This window comes from Micrasema longulum, unplaced genomic scaffold (genome assembly GCF_059751315.1).
Source record: "Micrasema longulum isolate JH-2025_06_02 unplaced genomic scaffold, ASM5975131v1 h1tg000340l, whole genome shotgun sequence".
Classification (NCBI taxonomy): domain Eukaryota; kingdom Metazoa; phylum Arthropoda; class Insecta; order Trichoptera; family Brachycentridae; genus Micrasema; species Micrasema longulum.
In genome coordinates, this window is record NW_028277543.1 from 1,104,886 (window position 1) to 1,131,104 (window position 26,219).

Genomic DNA, 26,219 nt, shown 5'->3' on the forward strand with positions numbered 1-26,219 from the left:
GTACCTGGTACCTACCTACCAAGACTGATAAAAAGCTCAAATAATAATTTGACACCACTTGACCTCAGGCGACTAAATTAGGAATAAATAATAAGGTAAAACCAATAGTCGTATATGTGTATTTCCTGTAAAAAGATAATGCTATTTATTTGCTAAAGACTTACCTATTTATCTACAATCTAATCTAATCTAACCATTCTACTCATACCTAACAAAGGTAATGAATGATAATGACACTGAAAAAGTAATACAGTAAAACTCCAACTATCCGGATTAATGCGTGCCAGACGTTATCCAGCAAAGTTAATAATAATAATAATATTTAGCTGCAATCAGTAATAATCAGGGGGTTCGAACTGTAAGTAGGGTCGCAGTGAGTCACATCTTGCTGGAGGGTGTGATTCTATAAAATGCCGCAAACGCCCAGTTGCATTCCACCGGCATAACTACTGACTAGTCCAACTCGTTAGCGTCCACGTCGCGAATCCCGGGCAATGTAAACACACTCATAATGGTGTGATCACAGCAGATAACGAGAGGACGAAAGGCGAGTCTCTGGCGCCTCAAAAGTGTGGCTCAATGATTTGGGGACCACATGAAGTGCAGTACTCTCTTATGATAGAGAAAATCCAAAAGAAGTTTCTGAGATATATACATGAGAGAGTGCGGGATAGTTATTATCCTTAGCTCTACCCGACCGAGTTTCTCCAGGGTATGCTTGGCTACAACAGTTTAGAGACTAGAACAGTTTAGAGATTAGAACTGTATCGGGTTGTGGTCCCGTGGCTAGTGTCTCGGACTCACGGATCGAAGGTCCGTGGTTCGAATCCCACTCTACCCCAACTTGGTTTCCATTTTCTAATAGTGAGTTATTTACAACTCGTTGAAAATGGCCCTCAAAATTAAATATTTGCGTAAATTATAAGAACGCAAATATTTCTTTTTATTAATAAAAAAAAAAAAAGAAGGAATGTGTATACATTTTTGTGTACACATTTTTATCGATTGTTGCGCGGTATGATCGATAATTCTGAAATTATGATGAGCATTGGTTTGTATGTTCCTGATAATTACCTAAGACAGCGTCAGCATAGATTGTTTCATATTCCGATATTCAGGACCAACCTGCCTTTGGTTATGCCTGTTGGAAGGCTACCACTATGCTGAACAACATCGCTCTGGATATTGATATGTTCGATGTATCCGAAGGGGTTTCCCGAAGTAGGCTTCTCCTACTATTTTGACATGAGTATCTTTCGTGTATTTTTTTTTCTTTTTTATAATATGTACGTATTGAATATATGTTTGTAATGTATATGTTATATTAAAAATAAATTAATTAAATTGAATTGAAAACCAGAACCAACCAGCTAAGGGAGGTGGGGTTACCTTCTGACAGAAAAATCCACCAGAGAAGGCAACGGGAAACCACTCTGGTCATCTTTTCCCATGAATCACTATGGCGAGTACTCTAATAAACAGTTGTCCTGACTGCGGAATATAAGAGCAGCGCAGGACCAAAATGCTTTCGCTGTAATGATGGAAAACGTCGCGTGGGGGAGACCTGACCAGGCACCGCAAGAAGAAGTAAATACATAGCGCCACTTTGTGAAAAATCACCTCAAGGGCGCTTTACAATTTTGTGCATAAACTTATATTGTAACTAAGCTAAACTTAAGCATTATATTTTCTGATTTTATACATCGAGGGTATGATAAACGAAAGAAATGAGATTTCAGTTGAGATCTGAACTGACTGGGACTGTCGATGATTCAGAGGTGTGAAGGCAACAAAGAAGATCAGTCTATAATTTTAAAGGGGTCGTTATCAGCGCTATGATGTTTTATAAGTTTGATTAGTTTTGTATTTTTGAAATTACTCCGCGAGTGACGTCTCAAGTTCTTTTCCCCCCTTCTTCTCGATGAGTTCCGCTGATTGGTCAGTTGATTTACCGTAAACCGGAAATCTATTACAACTCTCCTTGGTTGATTCGGAAGAACTAGTGACGTCGTTCAAAGAAGTTTGTTTTTTTCATTAAAATCATTTTTTTATACGTTAAATTGAATTCTCTAATTTTTACCGGGCATAAGAATATTTTTTTTTTATAATATTGATGTTTTTTGTTGATATTTCTTACTATAGTATTGAGTGAGTTTCTAGAAAACATATCTCAATTATCGTTTCAATAATGTTTTTATATATATATATATATATATTCTTTTTCTGTTGATTTCAATGATACCTTTATTTTGTTTTTTTTTTTAATACTACTATATTTTACTATTATTTTGTTGATTTTAATGATACCATATTTTACTATTATTTTGTTGATTTTAATGATACCATTATTTTGTATATTTGATTATGTGTGATTCTTAATTCGTATAATTTATATTTTAAAAATTATTTCTGATTATCTTTTTTGCATTGTATTATTAATTACTTATACCTTTTTTTCTAGATTGTTATTATATTGCATCACATGTCATTATAATTTAATCTAATTAATTTTACTATGTATTTTTATTGTTATTTATTGTGGCTTGACACGGGCATAGCCTAAAAAGCCTTAATTAGTTCATTAATATTTAAACTAGCGTATTTTTGAATGAATAAACAAATAAATAAATAAACTCGCAAGGCTTAACAATAAAAACGCTGAATTTTATTGCCGTTTTGAAGTAAATTTTTGATATATTTAAATAATTCCTTGAATTATTTATTTGTTTTGATGGTAAATTTACAGATAAACTAAAAGCAAAAGTTTGCGAGTACCCTTTTATCAGTCCCTTCGCATGGTGCTGATCGGGTACTTAATGCCAGAGAATAAGACTCTGCTTCCTGGCCCATGACCTAAGCTCATTACGAGAAGCACATTTAGACAACCCACAGGAGGGTTCAGGGCCTGTGCCAGTTCATCAGCTGCCTCGGTACCGTCAATGTTTGAGTGTCCAGGTACCAGTGGCGAATGGTGATGTTATTCACAGGTAAGCTTTACAATACATAGGTTTCAAGGAATTTAATAAATTGCCACAAAAATTTAAAGTACCTATTTCAAAATATAGAAACAGGACGTGCGAATTGAAGAATTATTTTTTCCAGAAGTACTTTGAATAAATAATGTTAGTTTATAGAGAATGCGCATCTTGAACATATACCTTTTAATATTTCACCGTTTTTGCTTGTATATGTAATTTTTAATACTATTTAAATGTTATTTGTGTTTTTTTGGCTTGTATACATAATTTCAATTTTTTCAACGTTTTTGATAAAAAAAATTAACCTGTATTGGGTGTGCGCATATTTTGTTAATTAAAAAAAATGATTTTATTTTGTACTAGTTCAGTATGTATATATACATCCATGTAATTTTTAAACTTTTTCAATTTTCTTTCCCAGATTGCATAATGTAAACATTTATTTTGAATTTATTTCCATGCCTAGTATTCTGTTTATTCTGTTATTTTCAAGTATTTTTCATACCCTTTTTAATTTGTAGTATATCATAATTTTAATTTTTCTGCTTTTGTTAAATAATATTATACTTTAAAATTTAAAAACGTCTCTAAAAAAATTATTATCTGTATGTCCCTAAATGAGTTTTTTTTTAAAAAACTCCTTGGGAATATTGTATATAATTATGTATAATATGTTTTCAATATAATAAAAAAAAAAAATAATAATAATAATAAAAAAATATAAAAAAAGCTATAAAAAAATATCATATATTAGTACCTACATAGAAGGTACATAATATAATGCAAGTAATATATACTATAAATTTATATTTTTCTGTGGTTCTGTGTGATACAACTTTCATCCATGAAATCAACTCAAACGACGTAACTTCGTGATAAATTATAATATATAGATATATTATCCATTACTTTAATGCATAACTCATTAAAAAATAAATAATCAATAGCACTATGAATTCAGTCGATATTAGGCATTCAATTGAAATGTCAACTGGCCGAATTGTTCTAGAAATTAATAGTGCTAAAAACGGCCGCGTCAAGCGCCATATGTCCTGCAATATAACGCATGAAAGTAATTATGGTCTTATGTCAAAAGTATCATCTCAAAGAAAAATAGATATAAAAATAGAAATAATGTTTGAAATACTGTTTTTCAAATCAAGAATCTTCAAATAATTTGTGTTTTCTGCAAGTTTAATCTAGAAGAAAAAAACCGCACTGGGGTTAAGACATTCAAAATATAGTATACTTATTTGTATGAAAAAATAAGCTGGAATAATCGGCTAGTTTCTTGGCTCACCGCAGGCGCTGGGCGCGCTTTATTAATATTTATATTTGGATAAAAATACAAACGGTGTAAATGATTTTAAATAAATAGTTATTATTTATTTGTTTTTCTGTGAATAAAGCTGCAGTAAAACATTATTATGGTTAGTCAAATATAATGGTAAGCTGCGCATAATCGCTTATATACACGTTCGCCCCTGCCAGGTACCCAAATAAATGTCACACTGTTACATTCGCTGCTACCAGTTAGTTTCTTCAACAATGTTTTGAGCATGTTCAAATGTTTAGCCTGTCTACAAACATCTGGACATACTCCAAACATTGTTAAAATATACAAAATATTATTTCTATAATATTGTACGCCGTCGTTTATTTGCTATTCGTCACTATGCCGAGCGAAAATGGGCCTTAAGCTAACGGTAAGTACGGCGCTTATTACCAAATCGGTAAACCGGTTTCGCCATAGTCGAGTTGTATTTGCTTTGTGTACGTTGTAACATGATTGTTATTGTACACACCGAGGTCCCTTCCTGAATAGTAAAAAAGGTCAGCATCTAGAACTTAACACATTGAACCAAAGGAGATCAGAATATATATATATATTTTAATTATTTACCGTATTATTTATTTATTTATACTTTTACATTGTGTGTATTCTTTTTTTTGTACAGAATAATGTTCCCTCGCTGGGGTGTCCCGTGCCAAGGGAAATATTTTACAAAATGGGAAACATGCCTAAGATTAGCTATTTAACAAAGTTAGCACAATAATTTTTTTATTTTTTTATTTTGTTTGTATTTTATTTTTATATTATTTTTATTTTATTTTTATTTTATTTTATTTATATAAGAATACAAAATATAAAAAATAGTACATACATCCAGTTAAAGTTTTTCACAAATATAATGAGAAAACATGTTACACAGTAAAGAGAAAAATAATATATTATATAAGACATGAGAAAAAAAAGAGCTCTTAAGAAGGTTAAGGGATGAGGAAATAGAGTGGAGGAGTGGAGGAGTGGAGCAATAAAAAAAACATAATTAATCTAATTATCATTAACATAATAAACAATAAAAAACTAAAACAATCGTAAAAAACATAAACAATTTATATAAACCAATAGAACAAATTTCATAAACAGTACACACTTTTTACATATTTGGCTTGATCCACTCATCGATCCGTGCGCAACCCACCTCCACTATACATTTCATTAGTGTAAGTTTTTATTTTCTTACTGAATAATTTTAAGTCATAAGTATATAATATGTAGTTTACCTACACAGTTTATTCCAGTTTTCTTTATGCAAAAAAGTGTTCTACATGTATAAGATATTATAATTTATTTTTATTTATTTATCATTTTTTTCACATTATAAACAAATAATGTTATCCCACTGGAGTTAACCGTGCCAAGGACATTTAACAATATCCTTTTTTTTTATTTACATGTGTAAATGTAAATATACAGAGAGAAATAACAAAATGTTAAGACAGCTTTAAAAACTACATATTTATGTTCATATTTAATTTTAAAATAATTCATTTTCAAATATAGAATTCTTTTTGAAAATGTCAAACTCCGCTTTTCTACCAAAAGGAGTGTACCTTAGATAGGAATGCGATTTCCATAAATGTATGTATTAAATGTCAGTTAATATTATTTTATCATTACTGAAAACCTATTAAAGGAAATAAATGGGTAGAAATTATAAGGAGTGTAAGGAAAGAATCTGATTGAGATCCATAAAAAGTTAATGCTGTTTGTTAACATTAAAAAAAACTTTTTTTACACACAAAAAATAACATCCTTCCATTTTTTGCATATGCATTCTCGTCGAACGCAACCCTGGTAGACCTAAGAATAGAACATTTTTACGAATTAGATTGAAAATGTTAATATCTACGAACACAGGCAGCGCAAAGGTCTACATTTCACTGAAAAACGCACGTAAATCGGTTAAGCCGTTTAGGAGGAGTTAAGTGACATCACACGTACAGAAGAATGATATATTATACTAGCTGACCCGACAGACGTTGTCCTGCCCGAACCTTGGCTTGCCTTGGAAAAATACTTTTTATTGATAAGTACCTAGGTACTTGCTTGTGTTTAAATTCCAAAACTATTTTTTTTCATATTTAAATATTAATTTCAAGTAGGTACTTGTTTATTGTTGAATTCCAAAACATAAAATAAATATTTTTTCAAATATGACATTTTTTTGCAAACGTCAAACTCTGGTCTTTTCACCAACAGAGGGGTGTTATGTAAGAATAAGATTTTTAAAAAATAAAATAATTTAATATTATTTTAGTATTACCAAAAATCCAGTAAAAAGAAATAAATGGGTAGAAATTATAAAGAATTTAAGGAAATAATCTGATTGAGATCCACAAAAAAAAATGCAGTTTGTAAACATTCAAAAACAAACTTTTTTTATACATAAAAAAAAAGAACATTTTTTGTAAATGCATTCTCCTCGAATGCAACCATGGTAGATCGATGAATAAAACAATTATGCGCTTAACTTCTTTTTTAAATATTAGATTAAAGATTTTAATATCTACGAACACGCACAGCGCAAAGATCTATATTTCTCTGCAAACCGCAAGTAAATCGGTTGAGCCGTTTAGAAGGAATTCAGTGACATCACATACAGTGGAATTATATATATAAAGATAAAGATATACATATGTGTATATATATATATTATGTATCAATATACATATACGAGTAAAATTATATTTTAATTGTCTGTTATTTCTATTAAATTGTAAATTATTATTATGTATTGAAATATAATTGGCTATATTATTTATTATTATTATTAACATTTAAAGCGTTAACTTCGTGGTCAAACATTTTACAAAATGTTATTAAATATTTGTATTTAACCGTTGAAACCGGTAGACTTAAAAAAGTCGGTAAGTGGTTATGTACAAATATTTAATAACATTTAGTTTAATTGCCTAGCATGGAAAGGGGTATTTATTTATTTGTTAGCTGGGCAAAGTGTACAAAAATCGTATATGTGATAAAATGTATAAATAAATAAAATAATATGAACTATACGTTATACTCTAATACTGTTTTTCTTTTTTACTTATCAATTACAATAATTTATGAATGACTTTATTGATACGTTTTTATGCAAGTTGGAATAAATATCGTGCGTTATTATATTCGTATCTGTGCTATAATTTCACATACAATAATTAAAAAATAATGGCACACTCTCAGAGGTTTAAGTCATTGTGGGCATTTTTTCCAAACTGCACTATTTTTTTATAATATGTATTTTTTGTCTTCTTGAAAGTATCTATATGAAAGTAGGCTGAATGCTGTCGAAATGCGATCTCTCAGGCGAATGTGTGGTTAACTATGTACGATAGATGCACAAAGGTTGAGGTCCGTCCGGCAAGGCGGTGATAAGCATTATCGACAAAATCAAGAAAGGAGCTATGCGTTGGTTTGGACATTTAGAGCGAATGGACAGCGAAAGAACGGCTAAAAATATTTACGATGCGAATGTCGATGGATGCAGAAATAGAGGAAGGCCGAGAAAGACATGGCATGACCAAATCCAACAAAAACTTAAAGATGGCGATGGATTGAACATCGGCGCGCGTGCATGAGAAGATGTATAAATGTAGAGGAAGCGAGATCGGTATGCAAATATAGAGTGATGTGGCGTTCTATTCTCTCTGCGTATCCTTACAGGGAAACGGCGTAATGGTTTAATTTTGGCTAGGTGGCCCAATTATAGTGGTGAATTACATCAGAGAACACCCAGGCTTGAGAAATATCAGAGAAAATCACATTTAAGTATTATGTTCTCACCGGGAATCGAACCTGGAACCTTCCGTGTGTGAGTCAAGTGTCTTGACCACTACACCACGGAGGCCGCCGTTGTTACCGTTGTATTTTTTTGTCAATAAAATTGCTATATTTTACGAAAGTTGTAATACAATGTAATTTGGAAAAAAAAATGTGATCGGGGCCCAGATGTTTGATTCTACAGAGTGTTCTTTAAACCCTGTCACATCCGAAAGCACGATGATCGGTATGGGCAAGAAGACATATTAGCATATTTAAAAAAATATTTAAAAAGGGAAAATTTAAAAAATTAAATATTTAAAAAAACAAATGGTTGCTTACTTCTGCAGGGGAGAAGTGAGGGGAGCGCGGCGAAGTATCAGACTCCCCTCGTCCGCCTTCTCGTTTCACCCCTACAGAAGTAAGCAACCATTTGATTTTTATGATATTTTATTTTTTTCAATTTTATTCGTTCTAAAAAAATATTTTAATGTGCCAATATGTCTTCTTGCTCATACTGATCATCGTGATTTCGGATGTGACAGGGTTTAAAGAACACCCTGTATTTCACACACACAGACACAACTGTATTCTTTTTACGCTCGGACACGGAAAATACAGTAATTAGTAATGCGACTAGTCAGTTCGTCACATTGTTTATCCTTGTCTATTTTTTTTATGATGTATCTTACTTTGGACATGAGTACGCCATTATTGCCGGTGGCTATTTTCATGCAAATAGCCAATTCGAGTTGATTTTTCTCACTAATTAGAATATTTTTGTATATACGTTCACAAATCATGTACCGAAGGTTAAACGATGTCATTGCTACTCACTGCCCATGCGCGGTTCAAATTACTGACTAGATTTATTGTTTTATATTGTCTTCCAGAGGTCACGAAGAATTTAAAATCAACACTTTCATTCTAAACATTACTTATATGTAGTAATAAATAAATATTTAACTCTTTCAGACTAGATTATTTTATTACTTTTTAATTTATTATTTTTATTTTGTGTCCGATGGGATGAAGAATACGAGCTGGGTCATTCTCGAAATTCTGGTAAATTTATTTAATTTACCTGGATCATATTTTTCCTCGTATTTCTAGTACTCGAGATAGTTATTCTAATTATGACTACCAAATATTATTACTCCTCTCAGTACCAGCGTCATTTTTCAGGTACACGAAGTAAAATAATAATATCTCGTTATTTTCTTAACCAACCTGCCCCATTTTTCGCATGCATATTTATTTATTTATTTACATACATAAGTTTATTATACATTATTTGAGACAACAAGTCCCAACTCCATGGGACTAAAAGTCCTATGTTGAGATGGGACGAGCAAATATATGACACAGACACATGAGTATATCACCACAAATATAGGATTAAAAACAAAAAAAATTATTATGAAAAATATTTAAAAAAACATATTTATGGCACATCAATATGGTAAACAGTAAACTCAAGCATTCGGAAAATAATTAAGGAGTCTCCTACTCAAATCCCTCCCACTAAGAAAAATCCAGTCCTTAACTCCTTTCTTGAAAATTTTTTTTGCCCTTGAGAGCTTAATACGTTCTTCCAAAATGTTGAACACTCTCGGTGCGATAAATGAGATATGTCTCTGAGCAAAAGTCGTATGGGTTTTGGGTATGACATAATTCATGCTCTGGGAAAGCATCGTACGATCATTTTGCTGTGATCTTTAAAGTATGTTCAATACTTAGTCTTTATTGAGATCCCAGATACCTAAGTTCAGTCTAAATTTGAAATGGCGTAATCTGCCGGTCTAAAAGTAATTATATTTTAGTTACATAAAACTTTTAAGTATATTTTTTTACAGAAATACCTTTGAAAAATATTGTTTTTATCTAATTTATGTTTTTTTTTATTGCGCGAATGAAAAAAAACATTCGTTTTAAAATGGCAAAATTGTATGATTTCTTAATTTGGCGTTCATTTTGCCAGACTACAGCCTTAAGGTGGTTATACTTGCAGACACAGATGGGCAAAATAACTGACCAATACGAAAGTAGGCTTCACTTATTGTATTTAATCTCATACGCAGAGAAAGTTTATTGAAACTTTTTTCAGATGGATCATCTAAGATGATTCATCTCTCCCCACCATCTTCCTGTCCCGATTCATCTCTCAGGTGATTAATCTTTAACGTAAAAAAAAACACAAATCGGTAAATTTCGCATCTATTCGCAAATATAAGAAAGTTTCGCATAAATCCGTGTCTATTTCGTAAAAACGAAAATTCCGTACCATTAATAATGATAATATATTAATTTACTAACGTAAAATGGACTTTTTTATAATAGAAATTACGTCTGCTAATGATTAAACATTAGTAACTTAAATGGAATAATATATATATATATATATATATATATATATATATATTATAATTTCAATACAAGCATTAATAAAATTAAGTAGTACGTACACAAATCATCGGAATAATTGATTATAGACCTGTCGAAAGAAACGTAAATAACAAATTAGATTCAGGCCGTATTGGTACTTAGTACTTGTGGTTATAGTAAACAATGTTGCATGTTCCCATATTGGATATGTTTGGTCTTGTATCCTTGTGCGGGCAGTTTACCTCGTTTTACAAGCAGAGTTGTACCAGTTTAATCATAACCGTTTTCTAATTGAATACTAATAAATTAAAAATATATTTCGCACCTTCGTATTTTTTCTTTAATTTAACAAGGCTTACGCTTTTTATCATATATTGATTTTAAATAATGCGACTTGTATTATTTTTAGGTATATTAATTTTTAAAATAATATTTTGAGTTTTTCCAAATTTTTGTAGACAAGGACTGGATTCAACTCCCTGGGGAGCTGTTTATATTGACATATTACAACAGAGATGAAGAACATTTAAGAGAAGGTAATATAAGAAGTTATATAAAGTAATATAAGAAGGTTAATATAAACAGCTCCCCAGGGAGTTCAATCCAGTTCTTGTCTACAAAATTTTGGACAAACTCAAAATATTGTTGGCATATACTTTTATCATAATTTTCTCTTTTTTATAGTAAAAAAATTGACAATGTTTGAGTATGTCCAAATGCTTGCAGACCGGCTGGATTTCCTCCCCAGGGAGTCATTCATATTTAACTCCATGAATAAATCCACCTGGTCCAAGAAGAAGTATAGAAATTGAAAAAAATAACATTTTCAGGCGTTGCCTAGTATGTAGGTGAAATAATTCAATCAGATGAATCTCACCCGCATAAATAAAGGTTTCAGCTCTTTAACTTCACAAACATCAACAGATAAAAGAATTGAAAGAATATAGATGTTCAAATATGGGCAGAATGGTGAATGTTACACAGTGTGTAAAGTGGCCTCTTGAACCAGCCTTTGGCAGATCATAAGCCCTGTAGATGCCTAGACTTCTATTTTTTTATTTATTTATTTTATTTATTGGGGATATCAACAGTTATACATGTAACAAAAATATAACAAATAAAATATACAGAGAATAAAACCAATGACAGATATCCACAGAAATACATTAAATACACGTACAATACATACTAGTGTGTTTGTGTGAGTGTAAGTGAGTGAGAGGGTGGGTGAGTGGGTGTTATATTGGAATGAGGGTGTCAAGTGTCTAAAATATAAATATTTATAAAATATTAAGAATTAGAGATAAAATTTAATAAAATAAGATAAAATAAGACTTTATTATTGAAACTAAGTATAAGACAAAAAAGTATGTTTTAAGACGCGCATTTTAAATGTTATTTTTTTACAATCAAATGGATCAATAAGGGGAAAGTTCAAATTATATTTACTAGCAAAACGTATAAGTGGAGAGTTCTGGGCATAGTTCGTACGAACTGCTGGCACATGAAATAGAGAGCTCGACGTGTGACGGGTGCGGTAGCCGGGGACATTTACTGATAACTCCGACAAAAGAGCCGGACTATCAAGGCGTCCACTGAGTATGTCATGAAGCACCCCCATGTCCAACAGTAGACGGCGATCTTCTAAAGTAAGCAAGTGGTGTTTTTTGCAGGAAGACATATAATTTAGATCGGTATACCTGCATCTCCAGTTAAGATGTCTAAGAAATGTCCATTGAATTTTCTCAAACTTTTCTTTATGTGTGACATATTGTGGAGACCAAACAGAAGAGGCATACTCGAGCAAACTGCGAACATGAGCAAAGTAGACCATTTTAATACACGCGATATCTTTAAATACCTGACATGTACGAAGTACAAAACCAAGGTTTCTATGTGCACGGGTCAGTATTTCATCGAAGTGATTCTCAAATGTAAGTTTGCTTATCAAGAATAACACCCAGATCGCGTACGGTATCAACTCTCTGAACAGGTTGGTTTTCTAATATATAATGATATGGGATAGGATCTCGACCTCGCGAAAAAGAAATAAGCAAACACTTTGATACATTGACGTTAATACGATTTTTCAAATAGTATTCTGTCAAACGGTGTAGATCATCTTGAAGTTTAAGACAGTCAAGGGGATTCTTAACTGAAGTATATTTTTTTATCATCTGCGTACATCAAAAACCTTGCGTTCATAAATACTCGTACAACATAAATATCATAGAGATACGCGTTGAAAAACAATGGTCCCAAATGTGAACCCTGGGGTACTCCGGAGGCAATATCAGCAAACTCAGATCGAAAACCACCAAGAACAACAGCTTGGCTTCTATTGCTGAGATAAGATAAGATCCATCTGTGAACGTCTCCTTTTACACCCAAGTTTAAATTCTATATTATCTTCTCTTAAATGTTCTTCATCTCTGTTGTAATATGTAAATTCTTTTTTTGTTTACTATACAAAATAATTTATATACAAAATTAGTAACTAGGAAAACCTGTTCTGAGGACTGTTAAGTGTTCAAATTTATATTTTTTACACATTTCACATTTCATTAAAATAGTTTTGTACATTTATCGCGGTGTAGGTAGTGGTCACCACGTATGCCTACCATGCAAGCGGTCTCGGGTTCGTTTGACATGAAATATTTATTTTAAAAAGGTGTTTTTACACTAGAATATTTCATAGTCTCTAGACTGGTACCTGAAGCGTAAGACTGATCATCTTACGTTCGTGTAAAATAAATAATTTCAAACTACACTGCGATTGGTGTTCCAATGCAGTGATCTATGCACCATTAGGTGCGGAAAGGGAGTGATGATGATGATTTTATCTATCCGAATTACAAAATAATTTCGTCTCTTGAACCAGAACCCCGGACAAGTATAAGTCTCAGGTAAAAATCCCAAAGGCGTACTGGTGGATTTTTATAAGCTGGCGCTTGCGCTATACTTACAAATACGGATTGTGTAGCATCCGTGAACAAGCTCATGGTATGACATTGCTCGGCATACGCATTATAAAAATAATATCTGTCTCTCTCACGCTCAGACGCGCTTATGGGCGTGACATAGACAACTATTGCTTTATTCGTTGCTAATGATATGGTAATACAATATACACAGGATGCTTCTGCGTTCCTCTGAATTTTGTTGCGATTCTAAATAGTAAAAATATAATATCATATACGATTTGTAGTTATGGTTTAAAAACACTGGTTTATAAATATGTAGGTATTTTCATTTAATCAAATCATGAATATGTCGATTTATAGTGATGGCGCTTTCGCAAAACTTACACAAACACATTTTTAATGTACAGAATACTGATTTTAAAAATCTTAATGATAAACATTTTTATATGAAATCTTTTTAAAAATATCTTTTGGATTAGAGCGGAAAAAAACAATTACTTAAGAAAATATATATTTACAAGTATTTATTTTTAAACAAGCATGTTTTTTTATTTAATATTTTGTGTTCATCATAATAATAATTAATATAATGTAATTAAAATGCACAGTTCAAACTATGTCGGAGAAAATATGTATACACACTTCTTGATAAACAATCAATCTTGTTAATATTATTGTTATCAAAAACAGTTTTCACTTTGTGGTATGACATTTTACACTTATTTGTTTATAAATTTGTATAAACCACTTTAATTTTTGATTCCCGTTATGATTTATTTTATCTTCTTTCTCTCTCTTCCTTTCAATTTTCTGTCTCTTTCATACAATATTTTATTATATAAATAGCAACGCGTGTAAATTATAATTTAGTTAAATTCCTGACGATGAGGTAGTAACCTCGAAACCGGTCGAAGTGTAATTTAAAAAAATAAAGGGGGTTTATACAAATTTATAAACAAATAAGAATAAATCTTGTTATTTATATACTTAAAATAATCTACACAATTTCGCATTCTAAATTTAAATTGCCCCTTGTTCTTGGAAGAACTATAATGAGTAAAATACAACATTTAAAAAAATGATTTGAAAAATATAAAAGAATAAAACAAAGCAAACATTTTCTTAACCCATTGTAATTTTTTTCACATACACAGCCCTCTAATCCAACACCGAATTTTTAAAAAAGATAGCACATTTGGTTAAAATTTAATAGAATTTTTTTAAAATCAACATCCTGTAGATATTAAATGCGTTAGTGTGAGTTTTCTTAACGCGCCATCTTTAGTTAAACCACCAGTAATGGCTGGCGCTTTCGAATGCGCCAATTACTACCCTTAGTTATCCCCAGCTTCGCATCTTAAGACTTCAGGTGCCAGTCCGGGAACAATGAGATATTGCAGAGTATGTCCACCTTTTTTTTAAACTCATCCGGGCCCCCTTAGGCCCATTAGGGCAGTGGTTCCCAGCCTTTTTGTCGCCGCGGACCGGTCAACGTTTCATAATTTTACCGCGGCCTACTGGGGAGGGGGGGGGAGACACATTGAATGAATTAAAAAAATAAATAATAACAATATATTTGCAGAATATTTAATAATAAAATTTACAACTGTGGTCCATAAGTTATAGTGACAAATCATAGTAGAGAAAACACAAGGTTTGTGGGAAAAATGAAGAAAAAATATATAATAGCAATGAAGGATTATTAAGTTTCAGATATTTTTTCTTTTGGATTCATGGGTATTTTCAATAATATTTAAGGTTTAACGGAAGGATGAAAGTATTTTGTTTCCAAGATAGCGAAAAGAATTTTGAGAATGCTCAGGCTTTAATATCAGGATTTTAATGTTATTCTGATATCTTGCAGATACGTTAACTTGAAAGTTATTAATCTATTTTCTTTAAAAGTTTTGATGTTGAAGTGTCATGCGTTTTGATTTAATGCTAAATAAATGAGAACCCTGAGCTTGCTTCATTGAAACGAGATGATTCGATCTGGGGGTTATAGGAGATAGTGACACCCAAAGTGTCTTGTTTTTATGTCCAGTTTATTTCTTCGTTTTGTTTTGGTTGCGTCACGGCAGAAAACCCCGCTTCACATAGATAGGATGTCGGAAATGGCAATAGGGATTAATTTTCAGTCATTCCAGCACTATGATAAATTTTATAGGTGTGTTCGATTTTTCAAAAGTAATTTTGATTTGTAAGCAGGGAATGCGCGGCCCGGGGGTTGGGGACCACTGCATAAGGGTATCTAGGGTCCACGGAGCCAATTCTTTTCAATAACTTTTTTGTTTATTCATCATATTGATTTCTGTTTTTCCATAAACCTTACCCCATTATGTTAAAATGTATAAAAATTAAAAATCTTTTTCAAGTCTTTGAATAATATTCATATTTGTCTCCCGTGCAAACAGCAAACATTACAATTCATTCGCTGCACAATGTAAAAATATTTTATACGTTGGTCAGTTCACAGTAGTTCACACGTACGATAATTGCTTTTTGGTCGCTTATTTCCAGCAATAACAGCGAAAATCCGGATTTTGTTCGTCAGATTACATGCATTCCCCTCCCAACTCCCCGCTGTACCTCCCTGCTAACGGGATGCGTGACTTTAGATCGGTAGCTCAATCACAAATAACTATCGACGTGATAATACACGTTAACTACTGTAGTAGCATTTTATTTTTATCAAACAAAGAAAACATAGATAAACTAATTGTATTACAAAATAAAGCCTTTAGAATCATTTTGAAAAAAAAACAGATACACGAGGGTAAAGTCGATGGTAAATGAAATGAAATTATTAACATATAAACAAAGAATATTTTACAATAGAATGATATTTGTTCATAAAATTATAAACTCTAATAAAAAAACAGAATTTTGGAAAAAAAATGATCGGAACCAGCATGAACACGATCACAATACTAGAGAAAATAACAAAATTAGACTTCCATTTAGGAAAAAGGCAAAGTCACAAAATTCAATTTTTTCAAACGCGAATATTTCGCCAATGAACTGTATTTATTTACGAGGAAAACAAAAAAACAAAACGACACGAGCGTTGACTTAGAGATTACACACGCGTTGACTCATGACTGCGATAACTTATGCATGTTCATTATTGTTCATTGAGATTGCTCAAATACTTGGCATGTTTTTAAGCACGTCGATAGTTATTTGTGATTAAGCTACAGTGTTATTGAACGTGTAGCGCGATGTCATTAAGCATCCTGTTGCAACAGTATTTTATGAAAAAATGTTTGAATTTTGCAGAAAAATAAAAAAATTATGACTACCATGACAACTGAGTTGTATTTATAGCATGAACGCTATCTTCATCGGTACATATTAAGACGGTATAAAATAACGTCGCCCTCGTGGTGTTATGGTCAGCGCGTTTGCCTACCATGCAAGAGGTCTTGGGTTTAATTCCCGACATGGTTAATATGAAATATTTATTTAAAAGGGTGTTTTCACACTAGAATATTTTGATAGTCCCTAGACTGGTACCTGAAGCGTAAGACTGACCACCTTACCTTCATGTAACAAAATGTATTGAGATATGCTGCGATTGGTGTACCAATCCAGTGTCCTATGCACCATTTGGTGCGGAAAGGGAATGATGATGATTAACTAACATCGATATTTATGTACGGAAATGTGTATATTTGTATGAAAAATTCAAATATCTTCGTAGGTAACCTGTAATCAAACATGTTTAGAAAAAAAATGTAAACAAATTCTATTTTTCATAGAGAAAATTTTATTTTGTAGACAAAATTGAAGATAAATTTCAACTTTCCATAAGAATGCGGGGCTTGGTACCCCCCCCAGGAATTCGCGGATTTTTTTTTCATGCTTAGGTTAGAAAAAAACATTGAAGAAAATAAATATTAGAGTTCATATTATTTACCCTAATATTTTTATTTTCAGACTATTCCCTGAAAGCCGTAAACAACTTGTACTGTAAAAATTGAAGTCAAGTTGTGGGAGGGTAGTAAAATAATATTTTACATCCCTCCTGCAAGGAATCGAACTCAGGACCTAAAGCATAGCAGGCGAAAGCGTCAAACACTACACCACAAGGTGGATTTTTCTCTACTCGATTTACCTGTTCGGGATTTTTACCAGTTTTTGTCGGCCTCGTGGTGTAATGGTCAGCGCGATTGCCTGCCATGCAAGAAGTCTCGGGTTCGATTCCCGACATAGTTGATGTGAAATATTTATTTAAAGGGGTGTTTTCTAACCAGAATATTTCATAGTCCCTGGACTGGTACCTGAAGATTAAGACTGATCATCTCGCCTTCATGTTACAACGATCCAGATACGCTGCGATTGGTGTACCGATGCAGTTCCCTATGCACCGTTCGGTGCGGAAAGGGAATGATATTATGATATATACATATATATATATTTATGTGGATTTTTTACTAGAGAGTAGCGAAAAACTCTCGTCCAGAATTCTGGTTCTGTTTCACGGACATAACAATTCTCTTTACCCTCTTAAGTATTGAATTAATTATCAAATGATGTTATAATATTTACTAGAGTCGTAGCTCTCTTTAAACTAGCAGCAGCAGTGCGAGAACTTCAACTTTAACCCTTCGGCAGTAGAAGATGGCCTCGCGAGCGCTGGGCTAATGTTCCTAATTGTTTCTGCAATGTCAAGCACAATGGGCACATAAACAATGAACATGAAACATCGCCCAGTAACCAGTTGTACATATAAATAATAACTATTTTAAGACGCAACATTTTGTCGTATGGCAACACACAACATTTATGGCGACCGTCAACACAACAGACACGGCGAAGACGGTCGTCTACGTCTTCCTCGTCTCCTGCGAATAGTTATTAAAGTTGGATTTGGAAAAATTTCATACTCATTATAAAACGAAATAATACAGACTAAAATGGATACAAAGTCGTTGGAACAATAGGCTTCTTTCCCCCTCCGGCAACTACATGTGAACTGGACCATCTTCTAGAAATTTAGCAAAAACATGTGTTTGCACATGTGCAATACTGCGACAGTGACTAGTGACTACCCAAAATCTACGAAAGCTACCCTTCGGATATTTTTATCTGTTATGTTATCCATAGTGGTGTGTGCTTTATCTGTTTAGTTTTTTATTGTTTACTTTTTAGCACGAACACTTAACAAATTTACTATTATGCTCAATGTTTGTTTTTGTAAATTTATTGATAATTTTAAGTTGCCAGAATTCCACTCGTCCATGCACTTTGTAGCTGCAAGACGATTAGTAATCTAGCTTTAATAGGTAAATGTTATCAAATATCCTAATTTAGTAAATGAGGTCTAGAATTCCATCCGTACATGCGCTCAGTAGCTGCAAGATTTGTTGTAATCTAACTTCTATTTTTATAAATTTGTTTTTAATATCACTAAATCTCTAAACTTTATTGTCAAATTGCACTTAGTGCCTTTTACATATAAGTTGCACATAATAAAATACATACATGTAAGTGAAATAAGTAAAATATAGTATTTAAAAGAAATTATTACTAAACAGTTATTTGCAAATTAAGTAGTCAAAAAAAAAAAAAGATACACGGTTTAAAAATAATATTACTAGTTATAAAAATACTTGAAAAATTAAATATTTGGTGATAGAAATATTTTGAACCTGTTAAAAAAAGAGAAAAAAAAAGTAAGAAAGCAACACGTATTTATAAAAAAAATATTTAAAAAATATGACAATTTTGAATAACACTAAACGAAGATTTTTCTTTTTTTAATTACATGTATTATTATTTAAATCTACTACTTAGGTAACTAATATAAATATACACATAATTACATACTGTTAAAAAAAATGATAAAGAAAATATTTTGTACTTTTAAATAAAATCAAGAAAAGAAAAGAGAAAAAAAAGGATGAATACTAATTAATCTAAAACTATTAGGTACTAGCTTCTCCTACCCATAAAATATAGGTGAAGGGCCGTCCTATATAAACTAAACTTATGGAATGAGTCACCAACGTCTTGGTACTAATTGCCTAGAGCGTGAAGTCTATTGATGACTGCATTTTTACCATATGAAGTCGAAGTATTGTTGCCACAGTATTGGTAGGTTTGCCGATTTTAAATAGGCTTCTGTGATAGAAAGAGCTCTATTAAAAAGCACAAAAATATTTTTTAAATACAGAACTTCCTCATTTACTTGGCCATTTTCAACGAGTCCTTACTGTTAAAAAAAATAATTATACTGTGGCAAAGCGGGGTTCAAACATCTGACCTCTGATCCGTGAGCCCGCGTCATTACCACGAGACCATAACTTACTCTGTTACCCTGACCTGCCAAGGCCGAGGCCACATGTAATGTTTGAAAAGACGATAAAACATTTATCGATTTAGGGCTACCTCAAAATAACCCCCAGAACAAGAGAAAGCTAAACAATAACCTTTTATTTCTCCAATCTCAACGTTGTTTTTTGACACGCTAATAACTATTAATTACGTTTTCGGTAATCTTGGTCTGAAGGTCATAAAAAAGTCAATAAGATATTGTTTTAAATTAAATATTACAACCAGAAATATCTTCTTTTTTTAAAAAAAGGTTATACAATTCTATAAAGGCATAATTTTAAGAAGAAATAAAGGGAAATGTCACAAAAATGTATGTGATTTAAAATGCTTGTATTTCTTTTCGAAAACAAAGAATTAAAATTTTACTTCGGCCACTTTCATGTTCAATTTATTATCGTCAAACTGTTACAACACATTTTAGTTCGATACTTTTAGTCTTTAGTCTTTATAGAGATCCCAGATACCTAAGTTTAGTCTTAATTTGAAATGGCGTAATCTCCCAGTCTAAAAGTAATTATATTTTACGAGTAGTTACATAAAACTTTTAAGTATATTTTTTAAAAGAAAAACCTTCAAAAAATATAGTTTTTATCTAATTTATGTTTTTGTAATTTTTTTATTATTGCGCGATCAAAAAAAACATTCGTTTTAAAATGGCAAAATCGTATGATTTCCTCATTTTGCATGCGTTTTACCAGACAACAGCCTAAGAACAATTCTATAATGCTTTAATATTTCAGCTTTTTCCTCAAATTCCCCTCAAAAATTATTATTTTAATAAGCATTTTGATGATAGCAAATTACCTAAGTGTATTAAATTGATCTGATTCCACGACTCAAGTCTTAAATCACTTTGATATGTCATATAAAAAAACATTTGATTTGATAAAAGCGGACAAAACACAAATAATCAGGTTGTGGTCCCGTGGCTAATGTTGCGGATTCACGGATCAGAGGTCCGAGGTTCGAACCCCATTCTAACCTAACTTGATGATTCCCATTTTCTAATAGTGAATTATTTGCAACTCGTTGAAAATGTCCCCAAAATCGAAATATTTGGGTAAATAATAAGAACGCAAATGTTTCCTTTTTAAAAAAAAAAAAATATATTTTTCTCTGTACGATATTTTTTTACTTAGGCCACATTGAAAAATCACTCTTGAATTGTTAATAAATAAATGTAAAATTTTACGAAAATAGTGATGTCACGTCTAAATAATACTATCTAGTGGTAGTACGTAAAAACTTAAAAGGCAGCTCTTGAATTAGATTTATCGATTCGGAGATATTTTACCTAACTCGAAGCACGTGATGGCTAAGCATGGCATTTACCCTTTAATATTCTTAATGCCAGCGATGCACCCTGACCTGTCAATGTCGATAAGGTTGTGAAACGACGGTAAAACATTTATCGATTTACGGTACGTTATCAAGTTATCCCCGAAACACGTGCAAAGCAACACCTTTCTGTGTTCATTATCAATGCTGGCGTTGCACCCTGACCGCCCGTCGGCGTCGTCAGGGCAACACAATGTCAAGAGCCAGGGTGGGTTGGGGCAAGGACGGGCCAAGGCCTAACAGCGCCACGGCACGCCATCCGCCAGGTACCGACGGCCGAGGGTGGCAACATTACCCCGCGCTACCCTACAGCTGGTGACCTTATCACCCGAATATAGGAAACGATTGCATGAAAAACAGTCTAAACTTGACCGCGTTTTGGATTTGACTCGGGAAAATTTTATCAATGGCTCTCTAGGGGTTAACAAAAACAATGTTATCGAAGAAATTAGACGTAGGTACACAATGGAGTCCTAGGCCTTGATTATGATGGGAAGATAAAGACGTCATACCTTCATCTTGACGGTATAGTTGAAGATAAATTCTGCCTAGCGATTACGAAAATACATTACCGACCCCCTATCTTCAAGTTTTGGGTAAGTACATCGATATGAAACAAGGGGAAGAGTACGTCGGGGTACACATATCTACGCACTAAAATGACACAGGTTCAATATGACGTCATAGTTGAAGATAAAATTCTCCCGACCGATTACTAAGATACGTTACCGATCTCCCCACCATCGCATTAAAAGTGACCTGTCCTGACGAAGAGGCGGGAACGTTTTGAGCCGGTAGACATTGAAAAGTCAGTAAGTGGTTATATACAAATATTTAAAAACATTTAGTAAAATGTTTGACCACAAAGTAAATGCTTTAAATATACATCATATTTTCGGTATACTTTATTGAAGTGTCCTTTTGCCAAATTTATTACAACGCAGTGCCCTATGCTCCTCTGAGTAAGGATAGGGAAATGATCATGATTATATATTTTTTCTGCTTTATTATATTAACTTTTTTTAGTTTTTTCGTGAGATTGTTTTATTTTTTAAATTCTACCATCTCTATCAAAAATCGATTTTGTATTTTGTCACCTGATTCCGTATTCGTTGAAATCTGTCTATGTAGAGAACTAATTATTAAATTATCTTAAAACCATCTAAAGGTCACGGTGTTCATCGTAACGTTTCATTAAGAGTAAATTGTTTGACTTGAGCTAATTTTCTACGAAAAACAATTTACGAAGAATGATACAATAAGGTCAGCCTTAATAGAATTTACCAAACCTTCTCAGTACTTATTGACTGTTCAATTTAATTTCAATTTATTTTCGATTTTCAATTTTATTTATTCATATATACATATACATTACAAAATGGAATATCTTAATTCATACATATAGAAATAATTAAAATAATAAGGTAAAATTAGGTATGTATAAAAATAACACATAATTATACATAATATCCAGAGAATAATATATTTAAAAAGTAAAGAATCTTTTAATGAAAAGCTCCCTCAGAGGCGTGAAAAATGTCAATGTCCAAAGTAATATTGTTCAACATAGAGATAGCTCTTCCAACAGGCATAACCATTGGCGGGTTGGTCCTGTATATTGGAATGTGAAACAGTTCATGCTGACGCTGTCTAAGGTAATTATCCGGAACATAAAAGTTAATGCTCCGCATAATTTCGGGGTTGTCAATAATACCGCGCAACCATCGAAAGAAGTGCGTAGTTAAATACACATTCAGTCTGGTCTTCATACTGCCGCAACCGAGCATACCCTCGAGGAAATCATTGGGATAAAGCCATGGATAATATCCGCACTCCCTCATGCAGAGAAACCGAAGAAATTTCTTCTGGACCCTCTCCGCCATAAGAGCCACTCTCGAGTCCACTTCGCACCAACGATTTACATCTCCCTTCTTTCACATTTTCGTCTCTTTCTTAGGACAATCAGTTTTTTTAAAAATGGGATTGAAAGGTAATATGTTAAAGTGTTGAAACCCCTCTTGCGCAATAAATATATGCTTGGGGTACCTGCCTGCATCGGTTGTCTGAACTAAACTTTTGTCCGTCTGTTGTCCCTTCGAAGGGCGATAGAAACTTACATAACTAAATACATAGTAGGAATGTAAGATTGTAGTAAATGGAGATAGTTTGAAACAGGTCAAAGAATTTGTATATCTGGGTAGTATGTTTACTAGAGATGGAAATATGGACAAGGATATTGAAAGGAGGGTTAGTGCCGGTAACAGAGTTAATGGTGCCTTAAAGTCTGTCGTAGCAAATAAGTGTCTATCGCAAGAGGCTAAATTAGCAGTTCATAATGAAGTTCTGGTACCAACCCTAATGTATGGAAGCGAAGCATGGAGTTGGAAAAAAAGGGACGAAAGTAGACTAAATGCTGTTGAAATGCGATCCCTCAGGCGAATGTGCGGAAAAACAATGTATGATAGGTGCCCTAATGTCGAAATTAGAGCAGAATGCAAGGCTGAGTTAAGCATTATCGACAAAATTAAGAAAGTTATTTTGCGATGGTTCGGTCATGTGGAGCGAATGAATGATGAAAGAACGGCTAAAAAGATTTATGATGCGAATGTGTCTGGTTGTAGAAGTCGAGGAAATCTACGAAATACCACTATTATATTGTGTTTTATTGACCAATGGTCATTTACTGGGGGGAGATCATTTACTGGTGCTTTGACCCTATGTGATATTTCCCTATTGGCCTTGAGAGGGAAGACTACACTTAAGCTATGGTTTCCTAGGACAGCGGTGCCTGTATTTTAACGGCCGTAGTGAACGGTGATGCAGTGGACAGCCGTCGTAAAGGTGACTAGAGTGTGGTTTTCTAGGAAAACGGTGTTATCAACACCATTTAACACCGTTTTCCTAGGAAACCACTCTCTAATCACCTTTACGACGGCTGTCCACTGCATCACCGTTCACTACGGCCGTTAAAATACGGGCACCGCTGTCCTAGGAAACCCTAGCTTTACGGAGATATGGAGTAAATATTAAAAATCGCAAGTCGACAAAAACGTGAAATAACATTAAAGCTTAGTTAACTAAATTACTTAATCAATGTACCATCGTCACTGAAACAACAGGTATTCAATTTTTTGTTCCACCGATTGCGAAATAATTATGTGCCTTTCCTCGATCAGCACAACACAAACTGCGGCTTGCATGCACCAATGTCCCGATCGCCTAGTATGTGAAGTAATTCAGTCAGATGAATCTCTTCACAACAATTACGTTCACACGTTTCAGCTCTTTAACTTTACTAAAATCAACAAATGGAAGAATTGAAGAAATATTGATGTTCAAACATAGGCAAAATGGTGAATGTTACGCGGTGTGTTAAAGGGCCACTTAAACCAGGCAATGACAGGTCATGAGCCCTGTAAATGCCTAGACTTCCATATTTTAAATATTTTATTTATTTAACTTTTTGTACATAATTTTATTTGTACATTGGCGGGCTTATTGCCAAATGGCAATTTCTTCTAACCAACCAATAAAATAAAAGTTTTATTTTTATAATTCAAGTTACAGAACATATTTAATAGAAGAAAAAAGATTGAAAAGCTAAAGATATATAAAAATAGAAATTAACGTATTTGTTTATAAATTACCTTAAATCAAAACTACTACTCAATGGGAAAAAGGAAAAGAGAGGCGAAAGGAAAGGAGGAGAGATTAAGGAAGAGAAGGGAGATGTTTCTTCAGACGTGATTTAAACAGAGATAATGTAGTAACATCTTTGATGGTGGATGGGAGATGATTCCACAGTCGGTCCAGTCCACCTTCTTTAAGGTATTCCCCATCCCTGTTGTAATTTGTTAATGACTCCCGAGGGGGTCAAATCCAGTATTTTGTCTACAAACATTTGGACAAACTGAAATATTGTTAAAGTATCAAATTTTCTTTGAAAAAGTTTCGGGAAAAGGCAGCCTTGATACACAGTCACAAGGTTGTCGAAGGAATTAAAGAGGCAGAGAGGTTTCCAAGGAAATTAATTTTAATTTTATTTCAGAATTAATTAAAAAGAATTATTATCTAGCCATAACTATGTACTTATAATTAATATAAAGTGCATCGAATGTTTCTTCTTATCTAAGTTGAGTGGCTCGTGTTCAACCTTAACAACAATAAATAAATATGCGAATTTCACATTATATTGCGACTATCAATCGTTCACCTAGCAAGGGTGATAACATTTTATTTGCACACTCATTTAAGGTTGTAGTCTGACTATTATTATAAGTTGGGTCAAAGCACTAGTAAATGATCACCCCCCAGTAAATGACCATTGGTCAATAAAACACAATATAATAAGAATTGCTACATGTGTCCAGTCAAAAAAAAATTAACACTAGAAACTATGACAAAAGCGGTATGCGGACACATCTTTTGGTAAGAAACAAATGTATCAATTTTGAACTGTTAGTTGTCAAAAGGTAATAGTGCGTCTTCCCGTTATTGTTCTGAGATTGATAGTGTTTTTATAAGGAAAGGTGGGGTAAGTGTTTTATTTTATGCTATTTCTTATGCGATTATTTGATCATATTCTAATGTGTTAGGGTGTTTTATAATAATATGATGTAACTAAATCTGAGTATTATTTTTACTGGGGTAGTAGTAGTCATTCACTGGTGATTCTGCTATTTTTTTAGAGTAATGTTAATTATAATTGTAATACTCGTATTTCAATAAAAAAGTAAAAGTACTTAATAAAATTAATGTGTTTTTTATTGTTTTCTTTTATTTTGCACGCTTAAAAAATATAATTTATACCTTTAATGTGGATTTTACTACAAGCTGAACCCTTAACCGTCATTTATTGGTGCTTTGAACTTACATATATATTTTCGTTTTTTAGTACAAATTTTTGACCAACTCTTCTTTTGACCAGTCTGTTTTTTGGTTGGCTGGAAGATATTGCATTCAGCAATAAGTCCAACAAAGTACTTATTTTTTGCTGTTGAAAAAAAATTATATATAAATACACCAACCTTTATGAAAATCAATAATCCATTGATCTCTCCATCCAAATATTTTGACAAATAACTGAGAACATCTGAAAAAAAAAAAAATATTAATTATAATTACATCATTTCTGAAACATTTTTATAT

General features: G+C 32.6%; 1 protein-coding gene across 1 annotated transcript in view; it reads right to left on the reverse strand.

Moving 5' to 3' along the window:
* Positions 1–26,219, reverse strand: part of gol (ring finger protein goliath) — a 180,913-nt gene that overhangs the window by 70,210 nt on the left and 84,484 nt on the right. Inside the window, exon 2 of the mRNA XM_088225244.1 lies at positions 26,099–26,163. The gene's annotated coding sequence lies outside the window, so the exon portion shown is untranslated. The remainder of the gene's footprint in view (positions 1–26,098; positions 26,164–26,219) is intronic.